The sequence below is a fragment of the Gavialis gangeticus genome, unplaced genomic scaffold, assembly GCF_001723915.1.
Source record: "Gavialis gangeticus isolate Ggan-Ray unplaced genomic scaffold, GavGan_comp1, whole genome shotgun sequence".
Taxonomy (NCBI): domain Eukaryota; kingdom Metazoa; phylum Chordata; order Crocodylia; family Gavialidae; genus Gavialis; species Gavialis gangeticus.
This window is the reverse complement of record NW_017728993.1, coordinates 63839578-63845577: the sequence shown is the minus strand read 5'-3', so window position 1 is coordinate 63845577 and position 6000 is coordinate 63839578. Positions and strand designations below refer to the sequence as shown.

At 43.6% G+C, this 6000-nt stretch overlaps 1 protein-coding gene across 3 annotated transcripts in view; it reads left to right on the top strand.

The window, feature by feature from the left end:
• The window catches only part of RABGAP1L (RAB GTPase activating protein 1 like), a 559138-nt gene that overhangs the window by 195268 nt on the left and 357870 nt on the right, over positions 1-6000 (top strand). The window lies entirely within an intron of this gene.

Sequence of the window (6000 nt, the reverse complement as noted above, 5' to 3'; positions counted from 1 at the left end):
TGTGTAAAACATGAAGTAGAAATCATGTCCTGCCTGAGAAGACTTCAAATCAGGCTTCTTAGCTGATCAGATTTTTTCATTTGGTTTTTTATCAGGTCTCAAATTTTCAGGAGTTTGAGGATTGCTGTTGATAAGTTCTGTTTATCCAGGTGATTTGTTAAAAGATCCCTTCTCTGGGGTAGGCAGTGTTACATAACTTCCTGCAAATCCGAAGACTCCCTGACAGCATGGGCACTGTGTTGGGAGGGCATGTTCCCCCCCCTCCAATTTCTGCATTGATAACAGGGTGCAGGACATGGGGCTGCAGCCTGGCTGGAACCAGGGCCTGGCAGTAGTGGGGGTGGTGGTGGCAGTGCAATTTCTGCGCCAACAGTGGGGCATGGGGCTGCAGCATAGCTGAACCCAATACCCGGCAGCAGTGAGGGCAGTGGCAGTAGAGAGTTGTGTGTCCCCCACACCCCCCACTGTCAGCACTTGTGTGTCACCTATGCCTGATAGTAACAAGCAGTTTTTCAAAAAAAAAAAAAAAAGTCTTTGCAGAGTCAGCAGGTGGAGAGAATATGGGACAGTGAGGTGGGTGAGAGATGCTTGGCATAGAGAAGAGAATGAGGTGATAGGTGAGGTGACTTGGATACACACTGAAGACAGGAAAGCACAGGGAGTTAAGTCTGACACTGTAAAAGGGAAGGTATACATAAAAAAAATGTAAAGATCTAAGGACAGCTGTAAAGTTACTTTTGGAACCAAGAACAGGAAAAATGGCAGAGTAAATATCAAAAGAAGGAACAGAGTCGAGAAGAGCAGAAGGAAAAAGGATGTTAAGGGATTGGGGGAAAGAAGTGATGGAAGGGAGGGAGAAATCTGAGGTTAGGGTAAAGAAAAGAAAGGTAAGATTAAAAAGTCATTGGACTTGATAAATGGCTTCTGGATTAAATGGAATGGCCTTATGACAAGGCTGTCCAAGTGGTATCCCACAGGCCACATCTGGCCCCTGAAGGGTTAACTTGTGGCCCTCAGGCCTCCTGATTTGGGCACTGTTCCCTACATTTCTGTTGCCTTGCATAGGGGCAGGCAGCAGAAGCAAGAAAACAAGCCTGCTGTCACCAGAATCAACAGGCTTATTTTCTTGCTTCTGCTGCCTGCCCCTATGCAAGGCAGCTTGGTCTGTGGGAACCCATGGTTTGGGGTGACCTGGAGACTCCACGCAATGTGGCACAGGGGTATGGCATGGTGGTGGGGGGACCATAAGGTTCAGCATTCAAGCCACTGGCACAGTGTTGGGAGGCGTGTTGTGGCACAGTATGTGGGGCAATAGCATAGGGTAGTGGGTGGCACCTGCCTGCACATCATGCCTGCATGCCTGCCCCCAGGGCACTGGGGGAAACCAGGGGGTATTCTGCCTGCACATCATGCTTGCTGGACACTCCAAAGTTGCACAGTCTTGGCCACTGATATATGGGAAGTTCACCTGAATGGTTTGGTGGTCCTTCTGGCTTTGAATTCTATTAAGATCAGTATGTTTAAAGCTAGAGAGGAAATAGACATCTGGGATAATGGGGCACTAAGGAAGTAGGGCTGTGCAAGGCTTCGGACAGAGCTTCAGATCCGGAGAAGCTTTGGACACTTTGAGGTCCGAAGCAGCACATCTGGGTCGAAGTGCTGCCTCGTTCGGCTTCCTGAAGCGGTTCGGAGCTTCTGAAGCGCTTTGGAGCTGCCTTGGAGATCCGGCCATAGGGTATATTGGGGAAACAATAAAATATCTATAACTTTGTTGTTTTCTGTCTGATTTGGATGAACGTTTCAGGGGTGGCAGACTCTGCAGAGAGCGTGAAGCCTGCCAAGTTTCATGAAGATCAGTGCAGGAGTTTGGGGGGAACTGCACCCTAAATTCTTGAAAGCAAAACTCCTGTCACGTCTATGTGTGACAACACAGGGGGGTCAAAGCTGCAGGTCTGGTAGCTCTTACTGAGGCCACAACGCCTGCCAAGTTTCAAGGAGATCGGTACAGGGGTTTGTGGGGAACTGCCCCTCAAGCTGTGGACAAGCAACACTCGTGCCATGGGTGACACTGCATGTGTTAAGGCGCAGTGGGGTGACAGCTGCAGAGATGGTGGCCCCTGCTGCGGCCACAAAGCCTGCCAGCTGTCGAGGAGATTGGTGCAGGGAGGTTCTGAGGCCCTGCACCCCTAGCTGCTGACGGACAAAACTCGTGCCATGGGAGCTTGTGGGACTGACTGTGTCTGTGCTGGGGCTGGGAGACACTACTGCAGGCCTGGCTGTTAAGCTACTGTGTTACCAGTTACCAATCAATCATGATTCACTCAGGGACCAGCTCAATACACAGGACCTAGCTAATGTAGCCAGTTAATTGCCATCAATTAGCACCTACAAAATCAGGCCAAGGAGAGGAGAGAAGACAGTTAACTGCCCCAAGACAGACACAGTCAGTCCCACAAGCACCCATGGCATGAGTTTTGCCTGTCAACAGCTAGAGGTGCAGGGCCCCACAACCCCCCCGCACCGATCTCCTCCACAGCTGGCAGGCGTCATGGCCTCAACAGGGGCCATCATCCCTGCAGCTGTGGAGGAGATCGGTGCTGCGGCTTAACACACACAGGGTCACCCATGTCATGAGTTCTGCTTGTCCGCAGCTTGAGGTGCATTTCCCCCTAAACCCCTGCACCCATCTTCTTGAAACTTGGCAGGCTTTGTGGCCTCAGTAAGAGCTACCAGCCCTGCAGTTTTGACCCCCTGTGGTGTAACACATAGACGTGACAGGAGTTTTGCTTTCAAGAATTTGGGGCACAGTTCCCCCAAAAGCCCTGCACTGATCTTCTTGAAACCTGGCAGGCTTCGTGGCCTCACCAGGGACCACCACCCCTGCAGTTTTTACCCCCCTGTGGTGTGACACACAGCCGTGACATGAGTTTGGCTTTTAAGAATTTGGGGTACAGTTCCCCCCCAAACCCCTGCACTGATCTTCTTGAAACTTGGCAGGTTTCATGCTCTCAGCAGAGGCTACCATCCCTGCATGTTTCATCCAAATCGGACAAAAAACAATCTGGCCAAAGCTTCAGAGCTGCTTCGGCCAGATTGAGGTGGAAACCGAGTCCGGAGGTCCAGATTGGATCACTGCCATCCGAAGCTGCTGGATTTGAAACTGGATCGGATTGCTGCCGACTTGCACAGGCCTATAAGGAAGCCAATTGAAGGGAAACCTGAATTAAGGAAGAAAATATTTAGAAAAGGAAAAGCTAAAATTTAATAGAAAGCAAGTAAGCTATTAAAATTAAGTGTTTTAGGAAAAAATGAATATTGCTGCCTATTTGGCCCACCTGGTTAGTCCTTGTAGGACCGTTTGTTTTAGGTGGAGAGATTAATAGTGGAAGTCAGATGTTTCTTAGGTACACTCCTGTTTGTTTATACGGTATGTATGAAGACCTTGTTGAACAAAGTAAAGAGACACAGCAGATAGTTTTCTTGCTTGCAGTTTCCAAGTCTGCCACTCTGACAATTTTGTGCCCATTAAGCTGTTTCTGGTTTCAGTTTGGGTCATACTTGCTTCTACTTCTCTTGTGGATTTTTGTCTCCAATAAACATGCAGCTTCAACTAGTCCCAGTACTTTTCAGAACAGTCCCAGACTTATTGGTCTAAGCATTTATTTGTATTGTTTTGAGCTGTTTCACTACATACTGATTATTTAAATTCTGCTTGAAAGAGGAATGTTTGATTTACTCATTGGGTTTAAGAAGATCTGTCACTATAATAAAGGCTCATTGATGGCACTATACTTCTTGCAGTATAACACTATTTAAAGGGACGTGTGGGGGGAAAGGAACAAAAAAGGAGACAAGCTTGCCTCCAAACATGTATAAGAACAGAGCATAAGTTACTGCAGATGGTCTGTTATAACTTGAAGTGGTTCCCCTTGAGCAGTTTAGAAAACCATAAAGCAAGTTGGGCCCTTTGAGCATCTGAGGTCAAGAAGTTACTGGCAGCTTTCATCTTGGCTTCTATGGGAAGTAAAATCTGCTCCATCTCTCCCCCATCCTCCCTCCCACCTCCCCTGAAAATTCATACTTTTCTATATTTGTATGTTGACTCTTGCCTGGGGGAGAAGATGTGTTTGTAATCAGTTCAGTCTGGTTGCTTAATCACTTTTACTATAATTTATGCAACAGAATAATTCTACATGCATTGAATATGGGCCAGTGTGTTGACATCGTTTGCGCTTTGTGTTACATGCTGGCCAGTGAGTCTATTAGTTAGTATTCTCCTAGACTCCTTTCATAGTGTACAAAATTAAGGGACAGTAATGGTGCTTATGACATGAACAGGACACCTCTTGTGCACAGTAGAAAGTCCTAAGTTTTGAATATTTTTAGATCAGATGCAAGGAGTGAGGTGGGTTTATCTCTAATAAGTGCCAGCATTTGGAAGATTAGAAACCACATATTTCAAAACAGTTATGGGGTAATTTTGAAAATGCACTTTTTTATGCTTCATCTGTTAGGTTTAATTGTGGTTACATAGTTCAGTAAAAATTGCCTAATGAATTTTCTAATTTTAATTATTTTAAAATATTGATAATGTGTGCTTCACTTTTAGTTTGATGCCACTATACTTCACTTCTGGTTTGGTAGTTTGGATTCTGGTTGTGGGGTGAGGAGAGAGGAGTAGATTTTGCTTATCTGGTTTTCCTTTCCCAACCTCCACTCCTATGCAGGCACACCTGTTTGTTCAATCCCCTTCCCCTGCAGGGAAGTGGTCCAGGAGAGGAGACCCAAATTTCTTCCAGTAACTTCTCTTTTGATGCAGTTGGACATTATTCAGAGCCAAGGCTAAAGGCTGTATCTGGTCCTAAAACAATGTGTTGCAGAAATTTACAGCAGTGAATGAATGATTGGTATGCCTTTTAAATTACACTAAAATACCAAATTTAATTTTTTTTCAATACTGCAGTGGAGTAATTTGGAAATATCACTGCCAAAATAATGCCAGCACGTTTATAGTGTTGCATTTGTGCTACTTCTGTTCAGAATAGAGTTCTAATCTTTGCAGGTCAGACATTCCTCCTTGAAAACTTGTTCCAAGCAAAACTTGAAATACAAGGTGTTTGACCTGGGAGCAACTGTTGCCAAATTTGGTCTGTGGTTTGTCACAGAACTATGAGAATTAGAATGATTGCAGTTTCTAAAATGTACTGTATGCACCCTCTGATACTGAACTTGATATTTATATTTAGTTGGCCCTTCACTTGGATTTAGGGTGTTTGGTACTTTCAGACCTAAATATACTGAATGTTTGCATTAATATAAGTAGTGCACATGTAAAATGCTGTCTTTTAATCACCATACTGTTTACTTATTTCATGTTAAGGAATTGTAGATCTCAGTTATAGTTAATGTGCTCATAATCAGGATAAAAGAGTGAATATATATTAGTAGTGAATTGGGTTTTAATGAATCAACTGTCTGAAAAGTAATTGATATGTTCAGAGACTTTAGCACTGCTGTGTTCTATTATATTGTCACAAACTTACTAAAAATTATTCTGATGAAAAAATCTGCATTTTAAAACTGCCTAAAATAGTGTTAAAATTTTAAAAGCATTTTAGCAACCTGTTTTAATTTATTCCATTAAAATCTACTGTTTAAAAATCCCTAATTTTCATAAAACATATCAAAGAATTGTTTCATGTTCAATAAGTCTAACATTTAAAAATGACAGATTTCAGATTCACTCCAGGCTTATACTGTGAGAGTAACTTTCTCAGTATTGCAGTAGGTAATTCAGTGTACTACACAAATATACTGTTCTGAGTTCTCTGCATCTTTAGATAGTAGCCAATGTCAACCCTAAACACACATGCACGTTAAGATGCATTAAATGAAATAATGTTTAAGATTCATAGTAAATATATATATTTTTTGGGATTTTATAATTAACATTGGGCTACCTATCTTGTTTAAAGTGTTCAGTAATTTAACTGGTAAGAG